Source organism: Nothobranchius furzeri, chromosome 13 (assembly GCF_043380555.1).
Source record: "Nothobranchius furzeri strain GRZ-AD chromosome 13, NfurGRZ-RIMD1, whole genome shotgun sequence".
Classification (NCBI taxonomy): domain Eukaryota; kingdom Metazoa; phylum Chordata; class Actinopteri; order Cyprinodontiformes; family Nothobranchiidae; genus Nothobranchius; species Nothobranchius furzeri.
Genome location: NC_091753.1, coordinates 40,380,481 through 40,393,348, shown reverse-complemented (window position 1 = coordinate 40,393,348; position 12,868 = coordinate 40,380,481). Strand labels below are relative to the sequence as shown.

General features: G+C 41.0%; 1 protein-coding gene across 1 annotated transcript in view; it reads left to right on the top strand.

Moving 5' to 3' along the window:
- Nucleotides 1–342: 342 nt before the first annotated feature.
- The window catches only part of LOC129163981 (uncharacterized), a 67,196-nt gene continuing 54,670 nt past the window's right edge, over nucleotides 343–12,868 (top strand). The window contains exon 1 of the mRNA XM_070543526.1: nucleotides 343–632. The gene's annotated coding sequence lies outside the window, so the exon portion shown is untranslated. The remainder of the gene's footprint in view (nucleotides 633–12,868) is intronic.

Genomic DNA, 12,868 nt, shown 5'->3' with positions numbered 1-12,868 from the left:
AAGCCACGATGATAATAATTAAATAATTAATATTTCATTGATTTTATTACTGTTTAAATAATCATTACCACATGATCACTTTGCTCATTATAAAGGTATCTTAATTACATGAAATGGATTATTATGCTTTGGGTCTTGTAATGATAATTATTATAATGATTAAAGATGTGTTCAGCAAAGAAGACCTTCACCCTGTCAGCCAACACAGAGTTCAGATAACAATAACTGCAGCACATGTTTTGACGTATGACCAAGCTTTCTTCCGGAGAGAGGGGGAGTGTTCTGAGAGAGTTTGGTAAAAACTAACCATCACAGATTTCACGGCCAGTTCTTCAACCAACACCACGAGGAAAGGAGAATGGCCGTCTCCATGACCCTCTGCAAGCTGTTCTGTCATGCCGACAAGAATGGCTAAAGAACAAACGAAACTAACGCAAGACTCTCCCAGAGTCACTGATTTCTGAAGTTAAGTTAAAAGACAAAACGTGCATCTGCCAAACGCTTCGTACAGCCGTGTAGGACATCTCTGGGCCGGACGATCGGACACTTGCGTCTACTCTGCCAGCCGAAGTGCCACCTTGGATGAACCCATCCTCCTGACGTCCGGATCCACAAAGGGGGTCCTGTTTTGGGTGAGGTAGAACACGACAGATGACGTTTGATGCTGTTTTCTCTAAAAATAACTCAGTTATCCGCAAAACATCATTTCATCCAGAACACCTTCCATTCCCTCTGAAAGAAACCTTCTGAGAACTTCATTCACGCATTCAAAACTCATCATTCTCAAATTAGCTCAATCCAACACAGGTTTGCTTTTAAACAACAGCTGTTAAGGATTGTCATTAAAATTGCCATCTATGAATTGTCATTTTATGATTGTCGTTTCAAATCTTTCAGTTTAAAATAGTTAGTAAATAAATTTCTTCATTTTTAAACTTGCCTCATTATTGAAACGAAACACAGAAAAGGGTTGCATTTCCAGTTTATCGAATGAAAAGAATCTCACTGAATCTTCTGTTTAACAAATAAACTTTGCTATTAATTTAAATCTTAAATTAATATTCACACCATTACATCTGTATAATGACATTTGTGATTTTAATTAGCTTTCATTTGTTTAAAGATCATTAAATGATTTCATGACTTTATGGTTTGTTTCCTTGATCTTTGTGGAGCACTGTGTTGTTTTTCTTTCTGTGATAAGTACTATAAATAAACCTGACTTACTTTCTAACTTACTTACTTACTTACTACCTAAAATATAAAAATATTGGTTATTGTTAATTGTAGATTTTTTTTTATTTTAAGGACATTATACTGTATTTGATTTTAACACTGCATCATGCATATCCATGACAAAAGTTTAAAACATGACATCATAAAACATGTATAAAGCCAAAAGGAAACCTTTGTTACACGGGTATAGATGTTTAAAATGCTAAATAACTGCTTGTACTCTCTACTCTTTATAGTAAACTCAGTCGTGTTTCACACTTTAAGGAAAGGCTCCCTTCAAGTGTTGTGAATATCTATATTTCAGCAAGAAGTTATTTTGATTAATTATGCTCATTGTGCTTAAATGCATGGCAGCAACTTATTCTGAAATGTTTAAAATAGCAACTCTGGATGAAATAAATGGGTAAATAAACACATTTGGCTCACAATTTTGCAATAAACCAATCAGTTCTGTTTCTTTTTGCCCTTATAACAAATAATGGACACTTATTATACTTATTCTATTAATTAATAATATATCTATAAAGTGAGCCTTGTGATACCCCAAGAAGAGTCATGCTTTTTTTAAATATATGTTTTAAACTAATAGATAAAAAGAAAGAAACAACTCTGGTTTAAAGTGTTTTGCAGCGATATGGATGGATGTTTCCTGGGAGCATCTACATCTCAAACATCAGAAGCATTTGCATTGTCAGATTGTGGATGAAGCCAGTTTTGACATATAGAAAAAATATTAGCCCAAAGGGGGTTTTGTGATTTTTTTATACACGTTTTGTTCTGGAAATGGAAAAGTGGTGGTGTATTTAGAGAGATTGAAATTTTCTATTTACAGAATGAATTCTGTTAACTAAAAAAAGAGGTTTCAGGCTCTGGCCTGCATGTTAGGGTTAAGGGAGTGTCTGGAGTTGAAAAATATCAGCCTAACCTCTGCTTTAACTCCACATATGAGTGCTTATTGATTCATTCACTTTGAAGAGGTCAGTGGAATTGTTTTGATGAGGAACCACTGTGGCAGTCTGCTGGGGCTTCCAAGGCACTAGTCCAAATGAGAATGTCTCCAAGCTGGAGACAGATAGACAGACAAAAATCACAACGGCTGTGCAGGAAGACAGACAGACAGATGAAGCGTAGATGAGGAAAAAAAGAAAAGAAAAAGGAGAAAAAGAGTAAAGGAGCTAAAAACAGAGAAAGCCTTGTTTCAGAAACAATGACTTTCCTGCCAATGGAAAGTGATGGCTGAGCTGTTGCAATATCCATGTCTCTGACAGAACTCAGAGCATATCGGGCTTATTGCATTACCTGGGGAAAAAAAGGGAAAGGGTAGAAATAATCAAAAATGCATCAGAAATAATGCACTTTTCAGACTCTATCCATCATTGTTTCGGCACCCTCGATCATTTACGAGAAGTGAGCGAGCCAAGGGAGGGGGCCTAGGCGCTCGCTCCCGCTCCAATCGCCAAAGAGCAGGACGGGTAATTAAATTGTGTGTCGCTCTCTAAGAACTAAAATGAATGAAATAGATGAATGCTATTGCATTATGCCACAATCGTGACCTGCAGAAAACTAATGGCAGAATAATAGTTTTAGGGACTGGCTCTGTTTTCTCTGACAGCCACTTGAGTGAATATGCAACAGTACTTGCTGTCAAAACGGTTTGTCCTACACCTCGACTACGAGTCCGTCTGCCTGTGCGCCTGTTTGTCTGTATCCTTACTTCCCTCCCAGCCCTCCCTCAGCCAGATAATCCACTGACCTTTCTCTCCAAGCTGTCACACTGATACAACCTATTTACCAGGGCAGCACGGAGTCCAAAGTGGCTGAACCGATTTGGCGGGGCGGAGGTTTGTTGCTTTTCAAGCAAACAGCCAAAGCAGCGGTCTTTTTCTCTCTTCAACATGCCTCCCAGAGACGGGCGCCTTTGCTTTGTAGTTTGTTGACTGTAAAGAGCTGAGAAAATTGTCCTGAAATCCTGAGCAAAAAGGAGTGTAAATAAAAGATCAAACCGGGCCTGTGAGCAGAACCAGCGGCCTGGTACTCGGCACAATAACTCAACACGCGTCGCCACGCATTAGTGTGATGCGTTCACTCCGGGATGGAGGGAGTTAGCCAGGAGCTTTTCTCTGCTGCTGCCTTGTTTACTGTACAATCACCCGAGGACATTCAGCATATTCTGCTGTACAGAAGCACAGTTTACTGAAACTTTAAAGTTTTATAAGTTGCTCCTCAAGGGATCACTTCTAACATTACGATTAGAAAAATCAGAAAGCTCTCATCCTGGAGGTAATCCTAAAATCACCTTTGCATGCAAAGTGGCGTAAGAAAAATTTGTATTTCTTTTACTCAAGTGGTTTGTTTAAGAGTTTAATAGATTTATTAGGATGCATTTAATCGAAAAAAAAAAGATCATTGTTCTCCTTGTGACGCACCTGGCCAGAAGATGGCAGCACTCAGCTACGCTTTGCCCCCATCTGGTCCATCTGTCCTGGTTCATTGGGCCCAGAGATGAATGGAGTTGTACTGTGGCTTTGCTTGCTACACAGTGCAGATAACTGGGCTGACTGGTTTCCCCCTCACTGTTTTCCACATTTAAACATGCTGAACCTGTTAACTGTGGCTTCTCTTGATCGTCCCACAGATCAACAGCAGAGCAACAGAATCACTTATGACACATCCTGGCAGCAAACAATAAACACAGCCTAACAAATAGTTGTCTGAAGGAAATGAATGAGAAAATGCCAGCATCCCTAAACACATAAGAAGACAAATGTGCACAAACCTTTTAAATGGCTGCTCAAACTTTGCAATGGCCTTGAAGTAAAAGTTGCTGTCCTATTGTTAGATATAGACAGCCAGGGTTTATTTCTGTTTGTATATGCTGGAGGGGGTTGCAGCTCTGCTCCTGTTGGCCCTGTTATTTGATTTCCTCTTTTCCAAAACGCCTCAGTCAGGGCTCATGTCAAAAGAATGCATGCAGTAACAAAACAAGCTTGACTGATAAATACCCTTTTTTTTTTACCGAATGTGTGTTTTTTAATGTCGGTGAGTTTTCTTCAGGGTGTGATCTTCCTAGAGTGCATCTGACTAAACAGCTTCGCACACAAAACAAAAGCAGCGTGAGACTCCTCCAACCATCTAATGATGCTTAATGATACCTGTCAGTGATGGAATCCTCACTCACACACACACACACACACACACGCTTCAGGAGCAGCAGCACCTTGCCGACTGTGGAATTACACTCAGGTGATAATCAGGTCAGCCCGCAGGTCTCCGGGGATTGGAGGTATTTTCATAAAAATTCCTGGTGCTCTTTTGTGTTACTTCCTGCGGTAAAACAGCGAGGCGCTGCAGTCGAGCCAGCACAGGCCCCGCTCGCCCCTGGGTGCACCATCCTCGTGTCTGCACCAAGGGAGACACACACCTTCTCTGGGATATAAAAACACATTCAGGCTCCATGTAGACATATCATCAGAATATTTACCACCTCATTAGCATAAAAATCCCTCCCAGCCATTTTACATCTGATTTGACGTTTGGCATTGAAATCAGTACCTTGACTTAAAATAATGTCTAACAGCATTATATGTTTCTTTTAAACACAGAACAAATGGATGTGTGTGTATGTGTATGTGCATGCGTGATGTTACTTGAGGTTGATACCCGAAGCCAACCACCTCCTCCTCCACGTTCAAAGCTTCTACAAACAAAGACCAAAAGAATACAAAGGCGTGGGTTCAGTAAGTTCCTGTTTTATTTATTTATTTTTCAAGAATGTCAGCCCCGGCTTTTCAAAGATTTGTCTCCAGCGCTGCAGTCAAATAAAAACCCTTTGGTAAATTGATTAGGCTCTCGAAACTTTTCAGGTTTTTTGATGCATCTCAATGCGAAAACGTTCGATTTTCGGCTCACTTGCACTGGAAAGTTCACAAACACATCTCTGTGTCTTTGTTTTCTCGAGTCGGGGACCCCCAGGCCTTCCGGTAGAGCAGGTGTAGCGAGTGCTCTTTTTTTTGTGTGTGTGGAGAAAAAAGTGCTTTTGTGTGACATCTGAAGTTGTACGTTCTGTCATGGACTTCAACTTTTTGAAACTTTTATTGACTCTACGCTCACTGAGATTTAATTTCTTTTTCCATTTAAGAGACTTTTTGCAAAAAGGAAGTAAAACATTGCACGTGCCAGCTACTTTAATTTAAGTTAGACAATGAAGTAAATGCCAGATTTATTTTCTCTCCAACAGCAGCTGAATCACATTCTTCGTGGAATAATCCTGAAAAAACGCCTACTTCACAAGTTGTGGCAAACAAACCAAAAGAAGGTAAAACTATACTTTGGATTTGTCACAATTTGACATGTTGAGTGAGAGGAGAAGTAGCTGAAGAGTTGGATGTATAATATATACTTGGAATATGAAAATTATTATTAAAAAAGTAAACATCTATTTTTGATAATAATGGTAGGCTGATAATCAAATGATTACATTATTGAAGAGGAAGGATGAGGGCTGAAAGAGTCATGAGTGAAGGTTTATGTATGATAAAAGTATGGACTTTCATGATTCTTCCTTAAAGACTAAGTTCACTGAAAAATTGTTTTTACTTGTTATTTTTTAAATCATTCTGAGTAGAACATGCAGATTAAATGTGAAAATAGTCTTCTACCCCTATTTCCTGTATTAGCCACTGATAGAAAAAAAGATTGGGAAACACTTGAATTAGAATAGCCTGTCAATTGCACTTCATGCTGAAAATTAGCAGTCACTAGTAAAAGCTAACCCTTAGCATTAGCAACTCCACAACATAGCAGAACCCTTACATATGTGTGTTATTTGTGGAGATAAAACATCAATGTTTCAAAGCAAACTGAGTCACTGGTAGAGTTGCGTTGCTGTAAGCCAATCAGAGGTAAGATATCAGAAAATCTAATTCCTACCAAGTTCAGCTCACCACTCCTCTGGCTAACTTCTAGTTCCTGAAACAGGAGCGTGAGAGCATTTTTCCCCACAGAGATGGACTCAGAAGGCATTCATTTATACTAGATCACTGCAAATGTGTTGAAAAAATGAGTGACTTTGGTATTTAAATGATTTAAGTCTATGGTGTACTGGATTCAAGTGCCAAGCTTTGTATCAGGTTCAAGGGTGTAGCGTCCAGAAATGGTCAGTTTTTCATGTACAGTTTGACCTCTTCAGTATCTGGTCATATGGAGACAGGAGTCTACATTTGTTGCCTTTAATCTGCCGGATCCTGCCGTTCCATCAGCTGGAGTCCGGGCCTCTGCAGCTCTGAACACATGATAACGTATTGTCAATTAACTATTTCAGTTTCAAGGCCTAAGCTTCCCTTATCACTTCTACAGGATTCCTCATGCCTCTGAATAAAGTGAACATTTTCAGCTCATATGAGTTAATTAATCATGAAATGAAATGAACAATATGGTTAAATGAAATGTTTTGATTAATCTGTGCCTAAGTTAATAAGGTTGAAATGAATTTTAATATTACAATGAAACATTTTGATGTTATGATCAGTAATGTTTAGTTTAACAAGTGAATCATTATCTACACTCATACACAATGTTCATGAGATAAAGTTAAAGTAATTTAATGCACATAAAGATGTTCTGTCTGAAAGAAGGCGTGATGTTCTGAGGTTTGTTTGTTAACACCTCTCAACATGACATGTCCCTCTTGGCCAAGTAAATCATGATATGAGAATATAAAAACAGGATCACTTGCGGAGTGATTCAGCATTCTGTTAGTTTTGAGCAGAACTCCAGACTGGCCACCGGAGGAAACTCTCTCTAACCACCGCATCTCTTGACGAGCATTCGACAAGCTAAAAGCTGCCTGCAGAGACAAAGCAACTTGCTCCTTCAGCTATTCAGAAACAGCTGTTCTAAATGCAAACTAGTTCCAACCTGTTGTGCCTGGTGACATCTCTGGACTGGAGCGTCAGTGCTGCAGTTAATCTACTGAACCTTGGTGGCCAGAGGTCATCCGACCTTCCTGACCTCCGGATACGTGAAGAGGGTCTCCAAAAAGGGTGAGGTAGACACAGTATGAATTGCATCTGATATGGTTTTGATAAGAATCAACTTCCTAGTTTAATGCAGACCAAATTCTTTTCACACCCAGAACTCAGTTTCTTCTAGATACAAGGTTCTGATAAACACACACCATTCAATCACCATGCATCACATTCTATCCACTTATATTCATCCATCACCGTCGTCTTATTTAACTTGGCTTGTTTTAATTTGTTTAGAAAATAAATTTCTTAACTTTTATAAACCTGACTCTGTCTGAATTGATACAAAGTGTGTTTGATCACTGAAAAAGCAAAGAATCCTAGAATGTTCTGATTAAACATTCAAAGACTAATACGGTTGATGTCCTATATTTATATAAAATATGTATAGACCAAATATGTATATATGTTAATACACAAAAACACCAATTTCACAGTATTGGACACCGTTTCAGATCCAGAGGATAGATTTATAATGTTAAAAATATCTGTACTGAACCAAAGCGTATGTATCGTCAGCATATACTGTCCAAATACTGAAGACCCTTGATTCTTTCATAATTTTTTCTCTGCACTCTCCAAACCCTTGGACTGTACACTTACACTTGGAGGCGATTTTAATTTTTGGATGGACACTTTAACAGATAGGCTCAGTACAGCTGGGACTCAGCGCAATTGGCAATCTGCTAATATAGTTAAACAGTACATGAGTGATTATGGGCTTTGTGATGCATGGCGATCTCTCCATCCTAGTAGAGAGTACTTTTTTCTCACATGACCATCACTCTCATTCATGTTTGGATTACTTTCTGGTCAGCAGCTCATTGTTGGCTGACATTTCAGACACTGAGACACACCCTATAGTTGTTAGCGACCATGCTCTGGTTTCTTTCACTCTGGTAAATAAGAAGATAATCCCACCAAGCAAAAACTGGAGGTTTAATACATCACTGCTTAAAGACGAAGGTTTTATAGAATTTTTTAAAAAGGAGTGGGCTTTATATTTAGAACTTAATGACCTGCCTGGAACATCAGCATCTGTTCTCTGGGAGGCAGGAAAGGGATAAAATAATCTCTTTCTCATCACATAAGAAAAAAACAGAAAACAAACGTATTCAGGAGTTAGAAGAAATCATTAAGTCTTCAGAGGCACCCACAGAAGAAGAATTACTGAGCAAATTACGTGAAGCTAAATTAGGACTTCATGTAATTATTGACAAAAAGACACAATTTTTATCACAAAGACTACGAATAGAAAACTTTGAACATAGTAATAAATCAGGTAAATTTTTAGCTAACCTGTTCAAAATAAACAAAGAGAAAACTACCATATCTGCTGTTAAAGACTCAACTGAGAATATAGTTTATGATACTGAAAGGGTAAACACTTTCAGAGACTTTTACCAAACTTTGCACTCACCACAGATAAACCCATCAAATAACGAGATCAATGAGTTCCTTGACAGGATAACACTTCCTAAATTATCAGACAGCCAAGCTACAGTCCTGGACTCGCCACTAACGTCAGCTGAGCTCCAGGTAAATCCATGCCTAATAGGAAGGCTCCAGGTCCAGACGGGTTTCCAGCAGAGTTCTACAAAGAATTGTGAATCATTCTGGCTCCAACATTCTTCAGAATGGTGAGGGAAATCGAAGAGAGCGGCAGATTAAAGCCAAACATGAATTTAGCCAATATTAGTCTCTTGTTAAAACCAGGTAAAGACCCTGCATTTCCTACCAGCTATCGCCCAATTTCTCTTATTAATGTTGATCTCAAAATAATTTGCAAAGCCCTGGCAAAAAGATTAGAGAAGGTAACCCCTTTCACAATACACCCTGACCAAACTGGTTTCATTAAGGGTAGACAGTCATCCACAAACTCACGTAGATTACTTAATTTGTTAGATTTCTCCTACAGTAAAAACATAGAAACGAGTATATTATCGCTAGATGCAGAAAAGGCTTTTGATAGAGTTAACTGGAAGTTCTTATTTGCAACTTTACATAAATTTGGTTTTGGGAATTTCATAAACGGGCTACAAACATTAATTATACAGTTCACCAACAGCACGTGTCAGGACAAATGATCAAATATCAGCTAGCTTCTGTCTTCAGAGGGGGACCAGGCAGGGATGCCCACTCTCCCCATCACTGTTTGCTATCTTTATTGAACCACTAGCAGCAGCAATTAGGCAAACAACAGGTATTAAAGGCAATAAATGTAAGAAAATAGAACATAATTCCAGTCTTTATGCAGATGATGTTTTACTCTTTCTCCAAAATTCTCAATCCTCTCTCTCCCAAGCAATAGAACTGATAAACTCTTTTTCAAGAGTTTCAGAATACTCTATGAATTGGTTAAAATCCACAGTTCTACCAATTGATTTCTCTTTTGTCAATTTGCTTAATACACAATTAGATTCAGGGAATATCACATACCTGGGAAATAATGTCTCTCCCAAGTTGGCAGAACTAACCAAACTAAACTACATCCCACTTTTAAAGAAAGTGGAAGATGATCTTGCAAGATGGAAATCCTTACCGATATCACTCATGGGGAGGGTTGCTACAATTAAAATGATGGTCTTATCCAGAATAAATTGCTTATTTTCAATTATCCCAAACAAGCCACCAGCTGACTGATTTAGATCTCTGGACTCCTCAATTACCAAATTCCCTTTGGCAGGATAAATCTCCACGAATTATTTTAAAATGCTTCAAAAGACCAAAGACAGAGGAGGACTGGATCTACCCAACTTTTATTATTATTTCTTAGCCAGGCTGCAATATATACCAAGATGGTTGCAAGATAACCCACTAGATGAGTCCTGGTTAGATATAGAACAGACACTTTGCAATACGATAAAGCATTTATTAGCTCAGGCATAAGAAAACATGAAGGCTTCAAAAGTATTAGTATCAGCACCTCTCTGGCAGCATGGTGGGAGTATCTAAAAATGACAGAGTCTTCACTAATACCATGCAGACGCACACCTATCTAGAATAATCCTGATATTTTGCTAAATAACAAAAGGATGAACCTTTCGGACTGGAAAAGTAAAGGAATCCTATTCCTGGAACACATATATGAAGGATTGGACTTCATCCCATTTAATAGAATAGTCGGCCAATTTGGAATAGATAAGAATAGCTTTTTAGAATATCACCAAATAAAATCTTTGGTCAAACAAAACTTTAAGCTCAATAAAATAGAATTACAAACACCACCAAGGGTATTAGACTTCTATAATCTCAAACCCTCCAAACTATTTTCTAAAGAATAAAAGACACTGTCCAAAATAGATGACAGAATAGCAATCCTTATTGACAAATGGGACGTGGATGTATCAGTCAGCTTTGGCCAGAACTTCTGGTCCCAAACTTGTTTAAAAACTTTTTAAATGATCAGACACCCCAATTTACAATTAATTCAGTACAAAATTCTACACAGAGTACACTGTACAGGTCATCGGATGTTCAAGATGGGGTTTGTGTCATCTGACACCTGTACACACTGCACAAACAACATTCCTGACAATTACATCCACGCAATGTGGTCCTGTCCACCTGTGCAGGAATTTTGGGGTGGAGTATGTGAAGACCTGTCAAAGTGTCTGAAATGTCATATCCCAACTTCCCCTTCTCTTTGTTTACTGGGAAACCTGGACGATGTCCCGATTGAAACATCTTTGGTTCACGTGGTTCTGACTGTCATGTGCATCGCTAAGAAAACTATCCTCATGAATTGGAAAAATAGAGATACTCTTTGCATTAACCAGTATACAAATCTTTTGTTAGATCATATTACACTTGATACAGCCTCTGCTTCCACTTCAAATCAATCTCTCTGGGCTCCTTTGATCTGTACCATCACATAGCGATGATGAGGGATAATTGATATTGTCCTGCGGGATGATGTGGGGAATGGGGTGGAGGGTATGAGTTTGGAGTATCCGGATGTTTCCTGGTGGTGGGTTCACTGGGGGGTGTCTGGGACAGGGTTGCCTTGGGGGGTGGACTACTGGCGGTTGTGAGTGAGGCCCCTTGAGGGTCTTGGTGGTGGCCATGGGTCGCTGCCTGGCAGCTGCATTACCCCTGAGCGGGTCTGGGTGGGGTCCTGGGGGCTCGGGGTGTGGGGGTGGCCGGCCCCGTGTGGGGATATGGGCGGGGCCTTGGTAGTAGGGTCTTGACATGTATGCTGCCGGGAAGAAGGTGGGAACATGTGGCAGTGCCTGGCCCGGGCTCAGGGGCCTCGGGTAGACCTTGGCCCCTCTGCTGTCCCATCACAGGGGAGGGGGATGTTCAGGAGGGGCAGGACCCAAACTTACCTGGATGTCCTATGTCTTATATATTCTGGAAGTTGTGCAAATGCAGGGATGGGAGTAGATATTCTGCTGGGGTGAGGCTGGGTTGGTGCCCTCGGACTCTGTGAGGCTCTGTGATGCTGCTGCTTGGGGCCCTGGCAAAATGGGCTGGGGTCTACATGCCCTGGGTGGCATTTTGGCAACAAGGGTGCCTATTGGGGCCACTGGGGGAGCTGGCTCCCTGGAGGGCTTAAGCCCAACCAGCCATTCCTCCCCAATCCCCACACATTTTTCTCCTCCTGCTCCCTCACACAATCATGCACATAGGACCTTGGGGGGTGGACAAGTCAGGGGGTGCAGTATGGACCCCATTTCCGCATTCCTGTGGCAACCTGCCCCCCAATTTTATTTGCACCTTAAACACTTCCACCAACGACATTCCACACAAACACACACTTAGGGCCTTGGGAGTGAGCACATTCAACGGCATTTGGCAGGGGGATTTTTCAGCCTCATCCCGAGTGCTGGTGCCCACTTCCAATTTTAAACTGCGCTGTGGGTGCAAGTGGGTGCAAACTGTGGGTGCAAGTGGGGTGGTGTGGTGGTATCAGCTGGCGTAGGCCAGACGATGCCCGCACTGCCCGCTCACCACAGCCATGGAATACACCTTATCAACACACACTAACACTATATTGGAGCAGGTGGAGGGAGACTAGGGGTCTTAGCACACTTCTGTTGTCGCTTGGCTTCCCAGGGCTGGAGGCTAGGAGGGAGATCTGGTCGTCTGGTTGGGGTCTGGGGTGGTGGGTTGTTTTGCTCAGAGTTGAGCGGGGGAGCCTGCTCATCAGCACCCCAGCAGAAAGGGTCGAACTCTGCGAACCGGTAATGGTTGTACCCCATGTGCAGCAGTACCGGGACCAGAGTGAATAGGGTGTGTATGGGGAGCATGAGTGGGTGTCCGGCATGCATTTTTGTAAGTTTTTGGTTGTATGTGTATGTGTGAGCATGAGGGAGGGAGTGTGTGACTGTGTCTGTGTATGACTGTATATGTCAGGTGGGGCCTTTGACTCCTCCCTTCTCCTGGGACTTCTTTTGATGCTATACATCTTTGTTTTCCCCTCCCCCTGCCACACCTGGTGTGGATTGAAGTGCCTTGGTCTGCCTGAGTGTTCGTGGCTCCCGGGTCAGGGGGATTAAGATTTTTGGCGTCTGCCTGATTAATCCCGGTGGTTGCCTAGTGGGATCTGGGTCCCAGGGCCTTGCTGGGTCCCCGGCGGGGATGGTCGCCCCTGAATCCCGGGT